The sequence below is a fragment of the Macrobrachium nipponense genome, chromosome 31 (assembly GCF_015104395.2).
Source record: "Macrobrachium nipponense isolate FS-2020 chromosome 31, ASM1510439v2, whole genome shotgun sequence".
Taxonomy (NCBI): Eukaryota; Metazoa; Arthropoda; class Malacostraca; order Decapoda; family Palaemonidae; genus Macrobrachium; species Macrobrachium nipponense.
In genome coordinates, this window is record NC_061093.1 from 43,058,923 (window position 1) to 43,081,422 (window position 22,500).

At 43.6% G+C, this 22,500-nt stretch overlaps 1 protein-coding gene and 1 long non-coding RNA gene across 2 annotated transcripts in view; one reads left to right on the forward strand and one right to left on the reverse strand.

Annotated features, from left to right (window-relative positions):
• Positions 1-22,104, reverse strand: part of LOC135206532 (uncharacterized) — a 30,798-nt gene extending 8,694 nt beyond the window's left edge. The window contains exons 1-2 of the long non-coding RNA XR_010312774.1: positions 21,863-22,104; positions 19,396-19,561 (exon numbers count right to left, since the gene is read on the reverse strand). This is a non-coding gene — a long non-coding RNA (uncharacterized LOC135206532). The remainder of the gene's footprint in view (positions 1-19,395; positions 19,562-21,862) is intronic.
• The window catches only part of LOC135206829 (sphingomyelin phosphodiesterase-like), a 126,398-nt gene that overhangs the window by 73,252 nt on the left and 30,646 nt on the right, over positions 1-22,500 (forward strand). The gene's annotated exons all lie outside the window — the stretch shown is intronic.

The following is a 22,500-nucleotide window of genomic DNA, read 5'->3' on the forward strand; positions in this document are numbered from 1 at the left end:
AAATAATGGGAGGCAAACACCAAGTTGCATCTCCAGTACCTCGCTGCTAAGATATTTTTCATCGACATGCTTTTGTTGAAAGATAGCGCTGTTGCAAACTGCACGTACCTCATGGTTCGCTTTCACTTAGCATTTCAAAGGATTCACTTTGGCATTTTATGTGTGCTTCAGTAATCACATTCCTGACGAAAAACTCTAGAGCGTTTTTTGACATAGGTCTCTTAGGGCCCTTCACTGCACACCAGACTGATTGCAACCCTGCAGTTGCTTCTTCTGAAGATAAAATTTTAAGGTTCTAACCGGACAGAGAGACCTTTCCAGTTCCCTCCCCACAAGCTGAGAAAGTCCTTAACCTCAAAACTTCTGGGCCAAGGCCTAGAAGGGTTCTCATTTTTGGCTAAAAATAAAGGTTGGAAAGAGACAACTGCAGTCTCCCTTAAAACCCACGCGTGAGTCTAATGCCTGCAGCTCACTGACTCTCTTGGCAGTTGCGAGAGCCAAGAGAAAAATGCATTTTCTCGTAATGTCCCTGAACGATGCTTGATGGGGGGGCTCGAACTTATCTGATGTGAGGAACTTCAAAACCACATCTAGATTCCAGCTAGGAGGAAGTGAAGATTTTGATTTGGAGGTCTCAAAAGACTGTATAAGGTCATGAAGATCTTTGTTTTCCTCTATGTTCAGGCCCCTATTCCTGAATAAAGCAGATAGCATGCTTCTGTATCCCTTTATTGTGGAAACTGCAAATGAGATTTCTTCTCTCAAGGTATAGAAGAAAATCGCAATGTTGGTCACAGAGGTATTGGAGGAGGACAGCTTCTTCGCCTTACACCATCTACAGAAGACTTCCCACTTAGATTGGTAGATCCGCATGGTAGAGGACCTGCGTGCTCTGGCAATTGCTCTTGCAGCTTTCCGAGAAAACCCTCTCGCTCTGACCAGTCTTTCGATAGTCAAAAGGCAGTCAGGGACAGAGCGTGGAGGTTTTTGTGAAACCTCTCGAAGTGGGGTTGTTTGAGCAGATCTGTCCTTTCGGGAGGAGATCTGGGGAAGTCCACCGTCCATTCCAGTACCTCTGTGAACCAGTCTCGAGCGGGCCAAAAGGGAGCGATGAGTGTCATCCTCGTCCTTTCCGAGGACACAAACTTTCTGAACACTTCCCCCAGTAGCTTGAATGGGGGAAAGGCGTAAGCATCTATGCCCGACCAATCCATGAGAAGGGCATTGATCTCCTGTTGCAGAGAAAGAATCCGCAAGTTCTCCTGCCTTCCGGTTCCACATTTTCTTCAGATAGAACTGCAGAGGTCTCATGTGCAGCCTCCCTAGAGAAACTAACTGCTCCAGCGACGAAATGGGTGCCCAGAAGACTGAGCCATTCCTCGCTGAGCTTCGCTCTTTCTCTAGGAAGGCTGAGACTTTTTCCAAGCCTCGAGCAATCCTTTCTTGTGATGGAAACACTCGAAAACCCCGAGAATCCATCCGAATCCCCAGATAAACAATGTCCTGGCTGGGGATCATCTGAGACTTCTCGAGGTTCACGAGCAATCCGAGGGATCTTACAAGATCCAGAGTCATTTCCAAGTCCTCCAAACACTGTTGTTTCGATCTTTGCTCTTATGAGCCAGTCGTCTAAGTAGAGTGATATGTTCACCCCCTTCAGATGTAGCCATCTTGTTACGTTCCTCAACAATGCCGTAAACACTTGAGCCGTCGAGAGGCTGAAGCACAAAGCCCTGAACTGGAAAATCCTGCCCTGTACCATGAATAGCAGGTATTTCCTTGATGCAGGATGTAGGGGAACGTGAAAATTAAATAAATCGTCCGCAGGTCGAGGGAGACCATCCAATCTCCTGAACGCAGAGCCGCAAGTACCGAGTTGAAAATCTCCATAGAGAACTTTGTCTTCCCCATGAAACGGTTCAATGCGCTCACGTCCAGCACAGGCCTCCCACCACCCCCCCCCCCCCCCCCCCCCCCCCCCCCCCCCCCACCCCCCCCCCCCCCCCCCCCCCAAGGCTTCGGAACGAGAAACAGTCTGTTGTAAAAGCCCTGGGAGTGCGGATCCTGCACTGGTTCGATGGCCTCCTTCTCCAACGTTTGTTGTACAAGATGTACTAACAGGAATTCCCTCTTGGTAGGATCTTTGTACCTTGCAGACAGCTCCCTCGGTGGTAGGATCTTTGTACCTTGCAGACAGCTCCCTCGTGTCGACGTCAATGGAGGTCTGTCTCTGAAGGGGATGAGAAATCCTTTCTTTACTATTGCAAGAGACCAAGAATCTGCTTGTCTCAAGGCCCACGCCTCTGAAAACTTCAGAAGTCTGGCCCCTACTGGTGTTTGGAGGACTGGTATCTCATTTTGTCTTCTGGTTGGTCTAAAGGCAGAAGAACTTCCTCTTCTCTCTGCTCTTCTCTTTCTAGAGGATCGACCCGTTGAACTCCCTCGAAAGGGCGGCTGAGGGTTCCTGACTCCCTCTTCACAGCAGGAACAGCTGGTCTTGTCTTTTTTGCTGATTGGACTAGCAAATCTTGCGTCGCCTTCTCAGTAAGCGAGTGAGAAATATCTCACTAACTGAGAAGGAAAAGCTGCTTAGAAAGAGGTGCATATAGAAGGGAAGACCTCTGAACGGGCGAGACCCCTTTCGTCAAGAAGGAGCTGAATACAGCCCTCTTTTTAAGGATTCCTGCTCCGAATAGGGATGCCACCTCCCCCGATCCATCTTGGACCGCCTTATCCATGCAGGCCAATACACTGTGTAGGACTTCGGGTTCTAAAAAATCAGGATCCTGTGTTTTCTTGGCCAAAGCCCCAAGGGACCAGTCTAGGAAGTTAAAAACTTCCAAGACATGGAATACTCCCTTGAGGAGATGGTCCATTTCTGACATTGTCCAAGTAGTCTTAGCAGATGGAAGTGCATGTCTCCTTGAAGAGTCCACCAGTGTGGAGAAGTCTGCGTCCGCCGAAGCCGGGAGGGCGAGTCCATCGTTTCTCCTGTATTATACCATATCCCTCTCCTCTCCGAAAGCCTGGAAGGAGGACAGGTAAACACAGTCTTCCCCGCTTCCTCTTTGGATCTGAGCCAATTTCCTAACGATTGCAAAGCTCTCTTCATGGAAACGGTTGGCTGCATTTTCAAAAAGGAGGATGATTTTGATGTCCTCGTACTAGTAAACAACAAATGAAGAGGAAGCGGGGCGAGGACTCAAGAGACTCGCCGAATTCTCTCAATAAAAGGGCTGCTAAGGTCTTATAATCTGAGAGACCTGCCCTTATTGGCTTCCGAGTCTGATATATCTTCCCTTTCTGTCAGTTAAATTAGGAGAAGAATGAGCAACCGGAGGAGAGCGCCTCCTTTCGCAAGGTGAAGGGCTTTTAGCAGTCCCGGTTCTAACCTGACAAGGGCTACGGCCGCCTGTGCGACATCTTGAGCCCCCGTCAGGAGAAGGCTGATCCTGCAAAATGCCCACCCTCTTTCACATCAGAACCATCCTGACAAGGACGACGGCTGCCTGTGCAACAACTAGCGTCCCTATCAGGAGAAGGTTGTACTTGCGAAAGACCTCTCACAGTCTCAGCAACATCCTGACAAGGGCGACGGCCGCCTCTGCGAGATCTTGCGTCCCTGTCAGGCGAAAGCTGATCCTGTGAAAAGTCCCAGAGGAGCCTCCTGGTCAATTTCTATCTCCATATCTGATGAAGCTGGAGATCCTGGCACCTGGTTTCTCGCGCCTGCAGGCGCCTGGCCTTGGATCATCAATCCTGGTTGGAGCCTCACGCCTGGCAGGCGCCTGGAGCCTGGGCCGGCACCTCGCGCCTGGAAGGCTCTGTCCGTATCGGACCATATTCCTCCGAGCTCTCTGAGTCTGGAGTCTTGTGTTACTCCCGCTGGACGGGATCTCTTAATAGAAAGGAAACGGTCCTTTCTCCAAGGAGGGTCCTTCCTTAATACTCCTACCAATGACGAGATTTGTTGTTGCATTTCGATAAGGATCTTCGTTGCTGCATCCTCTTCCTCCTTATCCGATCGAGGGGAAGGAGGTTTTGATGAAGGAGCTTTTCTCTTTTTCTCAGGTGGAGAGTCCTCCGGAAAACTTTCCAGGTTCGAATCCAAAGCAGGAGACTTCCACAATCTTTTGGAAGGTCTCAATAGATTGTCTGAACTCCATCCTCGTTTAGCTGACGAATCAGAAGACGAGAAACACTGTTTTAGGATGCCTTTCCAATGGCTATCCTTGGCAGTCTGGGACGTTACTACAGATCCTGAACCGGGGGGAGGGGGGACACCTGAACCCGGTTGGGGATTCTCTGTAAACCTCCGTACGGCTTTTGACATTCCTTCTCCTCTGGGCTTGGGAGCTTGGAAGAGGTCTAGGCCTGGGAGCGAGACAGAGCCGATCAGACGCACCCTCCACTGCACTGGGAACACTTTCCACTGCACTTTGCTTACCTTCTAAATCCTTAATTTTGCGTTCCATCCTCATGAGGGAAGCCTTCAAATTTGCAATCTCCGATACCGAACTTGCAGTATCTGATAAGGGAGAGAGGCGGTAATGCTTGTATGGAGGAAGCAACAATTCAATGAGAGACAGGTGCTAAACTACTAACTGGCTCGTTAGAGAAAGACCTACTCAAACTTTTGGAAGAGGCTTTTCTAGCCTTATCCCTCTCCAATTTCCTTAAATAGGAATTAAGAATCTTCCATTCCTCCTCATTCATATTTACGCATTCACCACAAGTGTTAGATTCAGAACATTCATTCCCTCTACACTGCTTACATACGGTGTGAGGATCTACCGAAGCTTTCGGTAGCCTCACACTACAACTCTCATTCACACACACACTGAATGTATAACTAGAGTCAGACATTTCAAGAAAATTCCAAACCAAAATCCAAATAACAGTCACAAAAGCGTATGCCAAGCCAGAGATCCAATACGTCACCAAATAATCAGTCCAGAAGATCAACGGCGATGAAAAACGAGAGTCAAAGTCAGGAGGAACTAGCAACGACGTTACTAGAACCGGCAATAGAGAAATCTGGTTAGAGAACAGGAATGGTTCCTATTCCTGCCACCCAGCAGCAGGGTGGTAGATCACCTGACCCACCTGTAGCGTGTGCCGCGAAATTCGAATTTCTGTCGGGGACGACGGGGTCTATAGCTAAGTATATATCTGACAGGGAAGTTGAATGTATGAAAACACAAAATCAGCTTACATGTTTCGTGCAACTGAGTATTTATGGAAAGATAAAGTTTCACTGGCAGTCAAGGACTTTATTATGAGAAAATGTGATGAAAGAAAAAGATAACTTTGCTGACAACGTCTGAATTCGTCTAGAAGGTGCAGTGAGCGATCTCCATGCAGCTCAAGTTAGAATCATGTAGACTGCAGGCAGAGATTTCACACACACCAACGCAGAGGTTTTAGAGGGATGCAGTAATGTGAGAGCATCTGAATGCATGAACAAAGGAACCGATTGAAGCGTCATAACAGTCATTAAGGAGGTGGCCCAGAATTGGAAGCAAATGTGGAGTGGACATCAGGCTTACTGTATGGCAAATATTTGGAGTCAGGTGGCAGCTCAAATGTTGTTCATTCTGAGTTCCCTTATTATATTTCTTCAAATGTCATGACCTTGTAATCTTGTCAGCTAAAGGGTTTTCCAAGATACTATGCAACAATGATGAAATGACACTTTTGCAAATCAGATGCATTATGCTGCCAGTGAAGTACAAAGACTTGTCCAGCTAAGCGTGTGGGTGGGTGGCCTTCTCCAAATAGTAGTTGATAACTTTGACCTGGATCTGCACACACTTAATGGAAAAGCTCCTACTAATTCAATAGCATATGTACAATTGTACACATCCCTTATCACGTCATTCATTTGAAAGTGGGGTGGGATCATTTGTAAAATTTCATTATAGTTGCAAGTTACAGAATAATTTGACAAATTATTTTTTTAAATTTTTCATCATTCTTGAAGTGCACACCAAGTGGAGTCGGATTTTTTTTCTTTCTTTAAAAAGTACAAGTGATCATATTCCCAGTGAGAATTAAGTCAAGAATCCTCAAAGTTTTTAATGACAACCTGACTAAATAAATGCCGAAACACTATCAAAAGATCCCAAATACTTCACAGCTTTCTTTAAAGATAACAAGTGAAGCCTACAAATTTCAAAAAATTTTGCTGCTGATCCCAACCTTTATCAGAAGCTGGCAGCTGGAGTGCTACGTTTATGTTGTTTCCCTCCTTTGCCGAAAGTGAGTGGGGCTAGTTATCATACACCAAAAACCAAAGAAAGATGCAATGACTTTCAAATTTTAGCTGCTGGTACTTAAAATCCTGGAAATGCAAACGATCATGGCATAAGAAAAAAATGGTAAGGAATTTAGGTATCTTCACAGGATGATGAATTTAGGGATCTTCCACAACAGGAAGTTGAAAGTGAATATGCCCAACCGTGCACGGGGCCCACTTTTTCTAAAACATGATATTGTAATGATACAATAAAGTTTGTTCATACTTACCTGGCAGATATATATATAGCTGTATTTTCCGAAGTCCGACAGAATTTAAAAAACTTACGACACAGCGCAGTTGGGAGTCAGGTGGTTAGAACCCATTCCCGCCGCTGGGAGGCGGGTATCAGGAACCATTCCATTTTCTATTCATATTTTTTATTTCCACTGTCTCCTGAGGGGAGGTGGGTGGGTACTTAAAATATACATATCTGCCAGTAAGTATGAACAAACTTTATTGTATCAATACAATATCATTTTGTTCATGAAACTTACCTGTCAGATATATATATATATATAGCTGAATCTCACCTTTGGTGGTGGGAAGAGACAGAATAGAATTTTTAGGAAACATATACATGCAGATAATTGATATCTTGGTTCCTTACCTGTTAGCATAGCTGACTTCGTGATTACTGTCACCCAAGTCTGCTTCTGCTTTACTAGAGTTGCCAGCGAGGTAGAGACCTATATAGCTGGTGCGCTCTAGATGATATGTCAACGGGGGCGTGACCACGATGTGACTAGACCATTGACCATACCATGAGGGCAACAGAGTAATAAAAAACACCACCTGGCCTATCCTACCAAAGGAAAGTCCCACTATACTAGACTAAAGGGAGGGAGATCCGCCTCAGGCGGTCGACCCCACACCAAAAACACACAATGTGTATTAAAAAACTCACCTAACCACTAAAGGATAGGATGGGTGCTACCTCCTGCCCCCAAAACAGTGTCTGCAGCAACATATGGTCCAAACGAATAGCAATGTTCGTATGTTGCTTTCACCTCCCGCAGGTAGTGCGAAGCGAACACATAGTTGCTCAGCCAAAAGGTGGCACTAAAAATGTCACTGAGCGCCATATTTTTGTGAAAAGCTACCGAGGTCGAGATAGCCCTCACCTCGTGGGCGTTCACTTTTAAAAGCTTCATATCACTATCACTGCATGTGGTATGAGCTTCCTTAATGGTGTCCCTCAAGAAGAACGTAAGCGCGTTCTTCGACATGGGAAGATCTGGCTTCTTGACAGAGCACCACAAGTTACCAGAAGGGCCTCTACAGTCCTTTGTCTTTTCTAAATAGAATTTGAGAGCCCTGACAGGACACAGGACTCTCTCTGGTTCTCGCCCCACGATTTCTGTCAAACCCTTGATTTCAAATGTCTTCCGCCAAGGGTTGGAAGGGTTTTCGTTCTTTGCCAAGAACGTAGGGCTCAAAGAACATACAGCATTGTGGTTCTTAAACCCAATATGCTTGCTTATAGCCTGGATCTCGCTAACTCTCTTCGCCGTCGCCAGAGCAGTTAGGAAAAGTGTTTTTCTTGTCAGGTTTCTAAGCGAAGCCGAGTGAAGCAGTTCAAAATGGCTGGACATAAGGAACTTAAGAACTAAGTCTAAGTTCCAAGATGGTACTTTGGTTGAGGTACCTTCGAAGTCTCAAAAGACCTTAGGAGATCATGAAGGTCTCTGTTATTGGCCAAATCCAGACCTCTATGCCTAAAGACTACGGAAAGCACACTCCTGTAGCCCTTTATCGTAGGCACCGCTGATTTAACTTCCTTCCTCAAGTAGAGAAGGAAGTCCGCTATCTGGCTCACAGAGGTTGAGGTGGAGGAAATGCCCTTCTTTCTGCACCAACTTCTGAAAATAGCCCACTTGGATTGGTACACTGCAAGAGAGGAAGGTCTCCTTGCAGTGGCGATCGCTCTTGCCACAGGTCTTGAAAAACCTCTAGCTCTGGCCAACTTCTGGGTAGTCTGAACGCAGTCAGACTCAGAGCGGGGAGGTTTTTGTGGTACCTCTCGAAGTGGGGCTGTTTGAGTCTGTCCTTGGGGGCAGAGTCCTCGGAAAGTCTACCAAGAAGGACATTACCTCTGTGAACCAGTCGGTCGCCGGCCAGAAGGGGGCGATTAGTCATATCCTCACTCCCTCTGATGCTGCGAATTTCCTCATTACCTCCCCTAGGATCTTGAACGGGGGGAAAGGCGTATAGGTCTAGTCCCGTCCAGTCCCAAAGAAGGGCGTCTACTGCTACTGCTCCTGGGTCTAGAACCGGTGAGCAGTACAGCGGAAGTCTTCTTGTCCTGGAAGTTGCGAAATATGTCCACGAGAGGACATCCCCACACTTCCACAGCCTCTGGCATACGTCCTGATGGGAGGGTCCATTCCGTCGGCAGCAGTTGACTTTGCCGACTGAGTAGGTCTGCACATACGTTTTCCACTCCTGATACGAATCTCGTCAGGATAGTGACGTCATGTGCCCTCGCCCACAACAGGATTTCCTTTGTAAGGATGAACAGGGACCGAGAGTGGGTTCCTCCCTGTTTCTTGAGGTATGCCAGAGCTGTGGTGTTGTCCGAGTTGATCTGCACCACCTTGTTGGAGACTTCGTCCTGAAAGAACTGGAGCGCAAAATGAACTGCTGCTAGTTCCTTGAGGTTTATGTGCCAGGACACCTGTTCCCCTCTCCAGATGCCTGACACTTCCTTCCCCCCTAGTGCGCTCCCCACCCCGTGGAAGACGCGTCGGAGAACAACACTAGGTTGGGGCTCTGAAGCTTGAGAGAAAGTCCTTCTGCAAGCTTCCACGGATCTGACCACCATCTTAGGTGTTCTTTACCTCTTCAGATAACATCAAGATCGCTTCTAGGTCGTTCTCGTGCTTCCAGTTGTTCGACAGGAAGAACTGAAGAGGTCTGAGGTGCAACCTCCCTAGGGAAACAAACTTCTCCAGTGAGGAAATGGTCCCCAGCAGACTCATCCATTCCCTCACCGAGCATGATTCTTTCCCCAGAAAGGCTGACACTTTGCTTAGGCATTGTTGTTGTCGCCCCTGGGACGGAAAAGCCCGAAAAGCCACCGAGTCCATCTGAATCCCCAGATAGACGATGGACTGTGAAGGGGTCAGATGTACTTTTCGACGTTTACCAGAAGACCCAGGGACTTCATTAAAGACAAGGTCGTGTGAAGGTCCTCCAGACACCGGTCTTTCGAGGAGGCTCGAATGAGCCAGTCGTCCAGGTAGAGATCCTGACTTTCGCAAGATGAAGCCACCTCGCAATGTTCTCTCATCAGGAGGGTGAACACCATTGGAGCCGTGCTTAGTCCGAAGCAGTGTGCCCTGAATTGAAATACCTTCCCCTTCAGGACAAACCGCAGGTACTTCCTTGACTGGGGATGGATGGGGACGTGAAAATACGTCCTGGAGATCTAGCGAGACCATCCAATCCCCCAGTCTTAAAGCCCCAACGCACTGACTGAGGCATCTCCCATCTTTAACCTCTGCTTGATGACAAAGAGTTTCGGTTGCTGACATCTAGTAACGGTCGCCATCCTCCCGACTGCTTTGGCACCAGGAACAGTCAGTTGTAAAACCCCGGGGAATCCAGTCGGAGACCTGTTCTACTGCTTGTTTTACGACTATCTGATCGAGCAGATCGTAAAGAACTTGTTGCTTCCTCCCCTCGATAAGAGGGCGACATATCCCTGGGTGTCGTAGACAGCGGGGGTGATTTCAGGAACGGGATCCGATCCTAACCTTTTCTTACAATGTCCAAAGCCCATTTGTCTGCACCTCTCTCTTCCCAGGCTTGCGCAACAGCCAAAGCCTGGCTCCTACCGGTGATTGAAGGACTTCCGTATCATTTCTTACTCTTCGAAAGCGCAGGGGCTCTGCCTCTGGAAGTGCCTCTTCCTCGAGGGCTGGTCTCGAGGAAGATCCACCTCGAAAGGGGTTCGATTTCTTAGGAATCAAAACTCCTGAAGACGAAGGGCCCGCAGGTCTCCTAGATGATTGGGCGAGGAGATCTTGAGTGGCTTTCTCTTGGAGACTGGTAGCAAGGTCCTTAACCATAGCCTGGGGAAAAGATGGTCTGAAAAAGGAGCAAAGAGCAACTCTGCCTTTTGTGAGGGAGAGAGAGATTTAGCCGTGAAATTGCAAAACAGGGATCTCTTCTTTAAGAGTCCTGTGCAAAAATGTGCTGTCAACTCCTCTGAACCATCTCTGACGGCCTTGTCCATGCACGACATTACACTGGACAGCTCCCCCAGGCTAATCGAATCAGTACTCCTAGACTTAGCATCCAGCACTCTAAGACAAGACCAATCCTAGGAAGTTAAAGACCTCTAACGTTTGAAAGAGGCCTTTAAGGTGGTAGTCCATCTCTGAAGTCAACCAAGTTACTTTTGACGAGGACAGGAGGGACCTCGTCGAGGCATCCACAATGCTCTGCAAAGTCTCCATTGAGCGGAAGAGGGAAGTCTAATGCCGACGTCCTCTCCCGTCTCGTACCACATGCCCGCTTTTCCACTAAGTATTGAAGGCGGAAGAGCAAATGAGGTCTTTCCTTGGGCTTCCTTCTCTCCATCCAGTCGTGGACCTTACGAAACGCCCTCTTAGTCGAAAGGGACTTCTTCGTCCTCACAATTCCGAGACCTTGTTAATCTTGGAAGATGAAAGTTGAGAGGGGGGAGAGCGAGGAGCTTCAGGATGAAAAGTCCCCCCGAACTCAGACTGAAGAAGGTCGGTCAAGAACCTGGTAGTCTGAAGAGACAGGTGCCAAGCGGTTGCTCATCATCACCCTCTACCGAAGTGTCGCTCACCTCCCCTTCCGTCACAGGTGAAGTAGGAAGAAACAAAGCTGATACTAGACTTTCAGGTCTAAGTTTAAAAGCGGAGCGTTGCTGCGAAGTAGAAGGCACAGCGGACTCCTGAGCAGGAAAAGTAGAAACCGGAACACTATGTGCCTCTTGAAGTCACGAAGAAACTTGAAGAGAATCCTCAAAAACGCGTGGGTGTCGACAAGCTTCTACATCCGCGTCCACCTGAGCGTCAGCTGGTGCGAGCCTGGCGTCCACTGGCGCATACCTGGCTTCTACTGGCGCGCGAGTTTGGCGTCCACTCGCACGCGCCTGCGTCTGCTGGCGCGCGCTTGGCGTCCACTGAAGCACGCTTGGCGTCCACTGAAGCACGCTTGGCGTCCACTGGAAGCACACTTGGCATCCACTGAAGCACACTTGGGTGTCACTGGCGCTCGCCTGGCGTCCGACCGAGCGTCAAGATCATGCTGCACTTGCACCGAAGTGTCAAACAAACTTCACGCTCTCGACAGGTAGCAAGCTTACGAGGGGGTAATACCGCTTCAAGCGAAGAGCGCGAAACAAGTTCTTCGCGTCCTCTGGAGCCGCTGGGGAGCTGTACGAACTCTAGAAGGCGACGAAAAGGGGGAGAGAGACGAGCGAGAAGGAGAGGGAGACTGTCTAGACCTCTTCACTGGCAGCCTGTCATCCTTCCTGCGACGACGTGGTTGAGTCTCTCTCTTAGAAAGTGCATCAGCAAGTTTGCTGCTGCAACGAGCGAAGAATCTTCTCGGTAGGAGAAGACTCCCTATCAGGAGAGGGGCTGATCCTGTGAGAAGGCGAGGGGCGAGGGGACGCCTTCTTCCTTCTCACAGGAACAGCCGCTGCACTCACTCTGGAGCGACTGGGGCGCTCGAAAGTCATCGTCTGATGACGCTTTACCCCTCCTTCTCTGCGGCGGGAAGGCTGCGAAGACACTGTCAGGCGAAGATCGTCGCTCGGGAGAAAATCCTGGACGTGAAGCGTCCCGATCACAAACGCTCCTTTTCAATGGGCCTGAAACTGACGGAGAGCTTCAACCATTTTTACTCGGGGAGGAAGCCTCTGAAGAAGAAAAGCACTCCTTGAGGAGGCGTGCACAATGCATGCTCCTTGGCAGTCTGGGTAGCGTCAACAGAAACTGCCGAAGGCACGTCAGATCGGTGGGGGCTCCCAGTAACCCTCCTTCAGCTTTCGACATGCCCTCTCCCTGAAACCTGGGAGTCCGGCAGAGGTCCAGGCCTAGAGGCAAAATGGGGCCGATCTGACACACCCTCCACTACACAAGGGGCACTGTACTGCACTTTGCACCCTTCACTTTTGCCTTCTAAGGCGAGCACTTTCGATTCAAGATTTCAAATCCAATTCTTTAAGATTAAAGTAAAGGGTCATTTACCCTCCACAGACACTGTTTTCAGGGCCCGAAGGCAACACTACAGGGTTAGGAGTAGCAACTACAGTAGGAGGGTTAGTAGGAGAAACATTAACTTCTGACGTTACCTGAAACGCTCCTGGAGGTAGACCTCCTTAACCTATCACGCTCAAGCTTTCGAAGATAGGTCTCATAAGCCTTCCACTCAGAATCCGAAAGACATGCACACTCCTTGCAGCGATTCTCATACACACAATCATGCCCCCTGCAACTCTTACACAATGTATGCGGGTCTACCGATGCTTTCAGTAGCCTACCTCTACATTCACTCCTAGTGCAAAACCTGGCGCTAGCCGAACTAGACCCAGACATCTTAGTTTAAAGAGAAATCAAGCCAAAACCAATTAATTCCACAAATAACGTGCCTAGCCACCGATCCAATGTCAAAATACCAAAAAATCAATAAGAATACTTAAGTAGCCAAAGTTTCCTAAATCCAAGACGGAGGTGCTGAAAACAGTTGTGTACAACACGGCGACAGAAAAAATATGAATAGAAAATGGGAATGGTTCTTGATACCCACAACTCCCAGCAGCGGGAAATGGGTACTAACCACTCGACTCCAACTGCATGTCGTAAGTTTTTTAAATTCTGTCGGACTTCGGAAAATACAGCTACGTTAGATATATACTGACAGGTAAGTTTCATGAACAAAAGGAATTGCTACTAGCAAATTATGCAAGTTTCCATTTTTTCTTTTTATTCTACTTGCATGTTTTGCTTTTATATTTTTTCTTAAGTTACAATTACAGCTCATTTAATATTGTAAAAGATAAAACCTAAAATAAGCTACACTCCCCGAGTATATTTATGAGCAAATATTTACAAGATGTACTTGAGAATCGGAGACGAGGACGAGATTCGGCATGCCTAAGTGCGTATCTGAATTGTACCATCTGCCCCTTTTAAGATAAAATGTTCCCAAACTATATTCCCCTATTGTTAGAACAATCGAAGTTTAGCAATTTTCAGTTAGAAGTGTTAGGTTTTGTTGGTTAGTTATCATTATTTGCAACATCCACTACCCAACGACCCATTGTCATTTAGCCAACTCGTACTCCTATGCCCCCAGTACCCGCCTTCCCCCAGTGAACATATGGCTCCGTGGTGGTTGCGGAATTCAAACATGGCGGCTGTGTTTACACTTCTCTAAACACTTGGTAGATCGGTCTATAGAACTAATCCACAGCGATCTAGACTATGGCAGTTGACTTTTTTCCTATGTTATTTTTCCTACTTGCTTTACAAGAGTTGAAGGGAATATTTTTTTCGTTCTACTGGTATAAACTTTAATTTACCTTTGAAGTCGTACGTCAACCCATTGATACCCGTCATGTAGTCTTCAAAGGTAAATTACTGCTACAAGTTACAGTCGTCCGAATAAATACCTATTAGTTTTTCAAATCTTGTACAGCAAGTAAATTAACATAGGAAATGGAAAATGTAAATTGCCATAGTCTAGGAAACTGCGGATTGCTTCTGTAGAAATAAAAACCGCGATCTTCTCATCATTTTAACAAATAAAATTATAGCCTAATCACAATAGCAAAACATGCTAAAACTACGATTTATTGATTCATGTGTTATAAAGTAAGGTATTTAAAACTGGATACTGGTAAATGTGGCAACAGGGTTTTTACCCAAAGACGAAAACAATATCAGTTTAGATCTGTCAAACTACCTAGATACTAGGTACCTAGGCTCTATACCTAGGGTATTCAACCGATGACAGCACAATGCCCTTGGAGAATTCAACTTGAAAGAGAAATGAAGGTTTTGGACTACCCAGGTAATTTCACGACGAGCTCCATGGGGAACCGTAGGTACCATAATTAGGCTTAGTAAGTAGGTAGGTAGTACCAGGCTCTCGGGGATGAATGCATAAACATTGATGGTAAAATCATCAAACTAGGTATCTCAACTAGTACTACTAGGTAGTAGGTATAATAGCTACTAGGTAGTAGGTAGTTAGCCTACTAGGTAAATACGTGAATACGAAAACCACCAGGAATTGGGGTGTCAAATGTATTTCGCAGTGTTTATACCTAGGTAGTGCGAGCCCCTGGGGGTTAATTTCAGTCGTCAGAATAGTCAGAATAGGCTACAAATGTTACTTATAGCCTAATTCTTGTTCAGGAGGTAAAACTGCATAGAAAACCCGCAACTGCCGCAGTCTAGGTCCCCACGGAATAGGTAGTATAGTAATATAGATCTACGGAGCTCTTCTTCAGACTTACTACAGATAGGTACCTCAGAAGACAGTAGGCCTCCTTTTATTGGGTGATAGGTAGATCACAGGTCTATTTTATGTTCCCAGGTTACGATACTAAGTATATTACAGGGCTACTTAATGCTGCCTGGTCACGGCGATATATTTCAGAGCCATTTTGTGATCCCTGGCTACAGTGATATGTTAAACACAAAAAAAGCACAGTAATGAAATAGACGTAACCATACCTTCAGCAAGGACTCACAGTAGTATCACAACAAGGGGTCAACTCAAGGAAGTGTAAGTGTAACTAGCCTCCATGATGCCTTTCCGTCAAGTGTCCATGACGTACAACGTCCATAACGCGGAGTGGCGACCATACCTTCCGAGCGCGTGGGACTTTGGGCAGCCATATTGATACATCAAATGCGGAAAAGATGCAAATTCTTTATTTCAAGTAAACTAAAATTTCCAAATAGGCCAAACTGTACAGTAATGATCAACTTACTTGTGTGAAATAACACATTCTTATTATAATTAAATGAGAGGGAGGTAATATAAACATGCTTCCTAGTCGTTTTTACGTCTACACTGTTATGCTGGATGGAGTGTTTCAATAGGTATGTATGGCCACCCGAGGTCTGCTCGGCAAGGAAGATCGACACTCATGTTACTGACGCTCAATGAACACTTCTCTGCTCATCAGCCTAAACTTTCACATAAAAAAAAATTAGTAAATGGGCGAATCAAAGAAATATTATAGCGAAATGTAGAACAGTTAATGGCCGATCACCTTTGTTGACTGGATAGACTTTAGAACACAAGGATAAGCGAAGGATAAATAAACTAAAAACTCCGACAAAAGACAACGAAATGCTAATAAACTTTATGGAATTTCTGACGTTTTAACCCTATATTGCCCAACATGACTAATTCGTCATCTAAGTTTCTATTGGCTTTCAATGAGACAGAATAACTCTATACCCCTCTGTGTCAGTCTTGACTAATTCGTCTACTCTTCCACTCCAAGGCAAAAAGCAAGACCTTGGAAAAAAGCAACTGGGAGCTGATTGGTCGAATCTGAGAAGCGCTATGCTCAGTGTAATGTTGACAAGTTTAGAAAATTGTGAAACCTGGATTTTACTGACAACTTTTCAAGATCATGGATGAATTATCAGATATGTCACTTGTCTCATTTATATTTTTTCTGAAAGTTTATCAGTTCTAGATCACGGAGATACAGCGTCTTCTCAGTTTTGTTGAAACATAGAAATTAATGAGCAATTATATATTGCTGACATTTTCGTCATGTTAGTCATATTCGTTACTGTAACTGCACCCGTATGGTATACTACAATACAATAGTTTGAAGTTGTTATAACTTTCTTTGAATTTGTTCTGTCTTTTTCTTTTTTCTTATCCTTATTATTCATGTAATTTTCTTTTTTCTTATCATTATTATTCATAATAAGCCTTGTATGTTTTCATGGATTGATGCATTATTCTCTCTCTCTCTCATCTATCTCTCTCTCTCTCTCTCCTCTTCTCTCTCTTTCTCTGGCAATTACTTTTTTTTATTATCATTCATAATACATCTTGCTTTTTTTTAGGGGTTGATCCATTTATTTTTTTACTCAAGAATTAGAACCAAGCAGCTTTGTAGAAAAATACAGGAATTTTACCCATTGAGCAAGATAATGGGTTGAGTGATGAAGTTCTAATTGGTAATTTAGAGGTTATTCAGGATCAGGTCTGCCCTTCCATCAACTTTCTCAAGCACTAGGAGAACTACCAGCTTCCCAGCCCTCAAGACGAGTTTTCTCTGGACTTTGAACAGACAGCTCCCCTTCACCAGTGCCAGCTTTCATCCCTAATGATGATGAAGCCTCAAACACCTATGACCCAGGTGTATTATTTAGGACACCCGATATGGTACTTCAAGAAGTTTTTCACTCCAGGTATCTTAGATGAAATAGTTCATCAAAGTAATTTGTATGCAACACAAAGAGATGTGAACAAGCCACTTGATCTTAGTAGGGAGGAATTTGAACAATGGCTGGGATTACATATTCATTTCACTATAATTAGGAATAAATCCTCAAACACGACTCTATTGATCTGGGGAATTGTTGGTAGGTACAGAGATTACACTGCTATGGTCATGAGCAGATCTAGATGGGAGACTATAAAATCAAACCTACATATTCGGATAATAATGATGAGGTAAACAATGATAGCTTTTCAAGGTAACACCATTGATAGATCATTTGAGAAATAAGTTTCAGGAACTTCCAATGAAACAGAATATCTGTATCGACGAGCAGATGGTGCCTTTCAAAGGAAAAGCATAGCATGAAACAGTACCTATTTATGAAGCCCAAAATGTGGGCATTCAAGTTCTTTGTACTTGCAGACAGTGGGGTGGGGGTCTTATTCATGGTTTCATTCCTTATACAGGGTCCATTCAGCCTGTGAATAAAGAAGGTATTCCAGACCTTGATGCATCTTCAACATAGTCTTGCACTTGGCTGAGACAATACAAAGTAACAGGATTCACCTTCTCAATTTTGGCAATTGGTTTACAGCTGTTCCATTTATAAAACAAAAACCTGGTGAAAAGAGGTATCTGGTGCTGTGTGGAACGGTAAGGCCATATCGGCTCCAGGGCTAAAGTAGTATCAGATACTGTCCCAAAGAAGAAAGGAAAGGTAAGGGCACATTGAGGAATGGAAAGTCATCTGGTGATGGCAGTCAGTTAAACAGCAGTCAAATGGCTTGATAATAAAGGTGTGACCTTGCTCTCCACCTTTGCTGACATCCAACCAAACTCATACTGCACAACGTTTTGTTTTTTGACAAAAAAAGATGAGGGGGGGAAAGTTATAGAGATCCCACAGCAGAACATAGTAAATTTGTACAACAAGAACATGGGTGGTGTAGACCTGGCTGACTGTCTTGTTATCATTGTACAGAATTCCAGTGAGATCAAAGAAATATATTACCATAGACTAGTCTTTCATATGATTGACATGTGCATTTATCAAGCTTGGTTCTCTACAGAAGAGATTATGAAACAGCAATGCTTTCACAGGAGAAAAGGCATTCCTTACTGTCCTTCAGAATGTCTGTGTTCTTGAGTCACTCATTAGGGCAGAAAAGTATGTGCCTAAAAGAGGTCGTCCGTCTTCATCTAAGAAAACAGCTTGATCCACCCAAGAAAAGGCGTCAACAGATGGGTCAGGTCAGACCACAGAAGGATGTGAGGTTTGACAAAGTAGGTCACTTCCCTGAAGCAAAAGATCCTCGTTTGTACTGCAAGCGACTTGGTTGTAAGGGTCGTACAAACATCAGGTGTATGAAATGCAGTCAGTTTGTGCCTAAATAAAAAAAAAAACAACTGCTTTCTGCAGTTCCATACCTAAAACGTACGACTCTCCCCCTTTCTTTATCCTCACACTTTCTAATGTAGAGAGTGAAATAGGGGAAAAAATCAAGAATTTCCTTTTCTTTCATAATTTTTTTTAAGTTTCATATATTATATAAAAAGATATATTTATGTTTATGTAATAAGCTATTATTCATTCCAGCTAAGAACAGCAACTTGTGCTTCAATGTCCTAAAAAGTAATAAATCTAGGTACTGTATTGAATGGTAACATTTCATTCCCCTAGTGGACCAACATGACTAATTAGTCACATGACTGTGTTACTGTATAAATTGTTTGTAAACATTAAGAAAATTATCTGGGACCTTTATCAGTCTATAAAAGTCTAAAAAACAAAGCATAATTTTTTTTTACCGAAGGAAAGTATATGCGGTCATAAAGGGTTAACCGACACAGTTAAGGGGTGGGGGGGGGGTGGGGGGGGGGGGGGTGAATACTAGTGGCTGGTATTGAAAACCAACTTGTGAAAGTGTTTAAAACTGATACGGAAGTCAAATTATCGATACTGATGATGTTAATTTAATTATATATTAAAAAGGCAAAATAAATAAATGGTGACTCGATGCACTGCATCAGGGCGGCAGAAATCAGATAGGTGTTCTAAGTGTTTCTTGTTTTATATATATATATATATATATATATATATATATATATATATATATATATATACATATATATATATATATATATATATATATATATATATATATATATATATATATATATATATATAATGGAAGGTGTGCGTTATATTTACGAATAGAATTTCACAGATGAGAAAAAATGAGAAAAGCGAAGGAGATTTATTTACCCATAATTTTGTGCAGTCCAGGTAAATGTCTTTTTAGCAGTAGATGCTCTCTAACATCTCTTATATCACCAGCATATTACTATGGCACTTAAATGCCGGGGCGATTTCAACTTTAGATCAGAACATTATTGATCTGAAGTATGCCACATTATATAAAGTATTAAAGATCTTGCTCGTCACTAAAAATGCATAACTATTCCCAGCGATTATACACACTTCTGGAATCTAGGATCACAGAGTAAATAATAAATTTCCGCAATATTTTTAAATAACGGTAATACTGTATCTAATTCAGTTGATTTTATATTAAACACCTCTCTACAGGAGTAATGAATAGCTTTTCAACCATGTAATAGTACATACCTTCCTGGCAGTAGTAAGATAACAAAGTCGTGTGAAGTAAAGCAGAGAATATTGAGCATGGACCGAGTACGCCGAAGATGCCAGGATCAAGACCTTTTTGAGGAAATGTAGTCTTCCAAAGATAGATCTAGTTTTGGGAGGCATTTTGAACACGCGAAGTCATTATCTGAAATAAAAAAAAAAAAGTAAAACGAAAGTTTGAATACATTTATTGACAGTTCCTTTCGTATTGCGGAAGCTAAGTTGCCTTTTTAAGGTTTAGGCCTATATGAAGGAAAGTGACAAGCAAAAGTGATTTATCAATTGCGAAATGTTCATAACATGATAATAGTAATTCTGCGAAGTGCACTTTCTATATGAATTTGGTAATAAATAGGGCTCGAGTAATTATATAACGATATTTACTCATATCCAGGAGGCTCTTTTTGTACTATGGCATCCTTATGAGATTAAGTTAATAGTACCAAGACTAAGTAAGTCGTTTTTCATCATTTCCTGCGTGAGTATGGTAACAATTGGTGCCATACCTTTTAAAATTTTCTAAAGCGTATCATGAAATGAATAAGTACTGGAATACAGTGTTATTCACACACATATATACTGTATATATGTATGTATAAACATTGAAACATTAAGCGGCCGTAACACGGGATGAATTCTGAGAGATGATACAACGGTTACTTCCGTATTCATACTTTGTTAAATGCTGAATTGTGGTTAAATTACCATTCAGAAAACTTACACGACATCAGCCCCTTCATACACCTGCAACGAATGCTCATCATCAGTGTGATAGACCACCGAACTCATTCTGCGCGTTCACCTCTATATCTTGCACACGCAAGACAGAACTGAGACCGTCTCCTTCTAGCTATTTTCCTCGCACCATCTTTTATCCTTCTTCGGTCTTCCTCGCCAACCTATCATTCTCTGTTCTTTTTATAATGGGTCACCAACCTCATAATACTTTCATCCAACTTTTCTATTATTCTATATTTGTACTACTAATTCGACACGTCTTCATATGTTTCATGTTTTCTACTGGTGCCTGCATGTTTCCTTTCAGTCAATGTCATATTCAACATCCACGCTTCACTTCCGCAGAGGAGACTTATCTCAACAGTCCCTTCACTATTAAAATACTCTGTTTTTTTTTTTTTTTTTTTTTTTTCATCTGTCCACCCGCCTGCGGTGTTTGCGTATGGTAACACTGCGTCCCGGGCTTTAGATAGTTACGCTGTGTAAGTTCTAGGCAAATAAAAGGATATCTGGGTGTACATTTGCAACTGAAAAGTGTTTTTTAATAATTTACTGTATGCGAATTACACCGTTAATATTCGAAATATGATGTTATTATTATTATTATTGTTGAATGTCAGCTGAATGTAACTATCTAAAGCCCGGACGCAGTGTTACCATACGGAAACACCACAGGCGGGTGGACAGATGGAAAAAAACCGAGTATAGTTTCAGTGGGGTTTCTTTATTCCCAAGCCAGTATCGTATCTTCTGCAGACATAGTCATATTCTATATACCATTCATAAACCATCTTCTCATCGGACAGGTTTACTTGCCTTCTATTCTCTTTCTGACTTCTCACATCACTTCTTCATTAAAGATATTAACAACAGTCATAAGAAGGACATAATACATCAGGGTCACATCCCTATTTTTACCGCAAACCAGTCAGTTTCGCTCATGCAAACTCTAACGAATTCTTGTTCCATTATAAAAAAAATTCTCAGCAACTTACCATCTATATGTATATATATGTAATGAATAATTATCACATCACCGTGATTCATATAGATCATTCGAGCTACAAATGTCTTTTAATATCTAATTCGCTCTACCTCGGAATTGATATATTTTCATATATGTACCGAAGGGGAATTTTTAGTTGATAATAATTTCGTCCCCTCATGGGATCGAACCACCAGTCCATGGACGGGAACGAAATCAGGACGGCCTAGTGACGTTATCAAGTCGATATATATCGAAGCAATAAGCCCATTCCTTGGAAAGACTGGCTCATGAGGAAAATAGCAAGAAACAATAACTGTCATCATGTTTGTTTCCGCATATGTGGACACGGGCGTCCAAGCCTGTTTGTGATAGAAGGAAAGTGTCCTCATATATTATAGGACAATAATTTCGTTCACAGGTATGGAATATTAGTGACGGTAAATAAGCAACTGTTTTCTTACGACCCCGGCAACCTGTATTTTTTTATGCACACAGGGACATATTTCCTTAAATCTAGTTAATAGGAACGTCACTTGTTACTTAATTAATCAAAAGACCTATATATCTCCACATTCTATGTAGCGTGTAGCTATCAACTTGTTCTTGTAGAAAATATACGCACTGTTCATTCTATGCTTTTCAGTTGGTTTAAACAAATACTGCCAAATCCCTCATCGAATGCACATGCAGTGTCAAGCAAGAAACGAGTTCCAATCTTACCTATACATGCGTCTAGAGACAGTGCGTCAGCAGAAATGGACACATAAAAAGATCACTCTCACAAGTCACAACACCGCCGATTCTATCTGATTTCGTTCGCGTTTTGACGTAGTGCCAAATGAATATGTCAAACCAATCTACGAATAATAATCGATAACATCCTTCCGCAACGACTTTCTTAGGCAATTTCAGGCGGTTAAAGAAGAAGAAAAAGTTTGCGCTTGGTTTTTCCTCGAACGTGTTTCTTCTCATTCGGAGAGACGAGAAGGTTCTCGGTGGAGGGATTTAACCCGATTTTTCCTCCTTTGAAGTTTCGCTTCATCATGTCTCGATATGTTGTTAAATCCACCCGCTGGAGGCTGTAGCCCTACCTTAGGAAGTACTACTCCTCATGCTGTTTTCTCGAGGACACTGAACTGATTAAAAAAGAAACCCACAAAATCACTGTGTAACTAAATTTATGTAAATACTTAGAAGTTAACAAGTTACACAGTGATTGTGTGGGTTTCTTTTCCCATCTTCAGAAGGAAACTGAAAGAAGTTTTTGTTTGGTTTACTACAAAATTGATGCCAAATGAACTAAGGAGAAAAGGGTAGTACAATAATGTAAGTAAAGGCCAAGATGCTCACAATTTTCG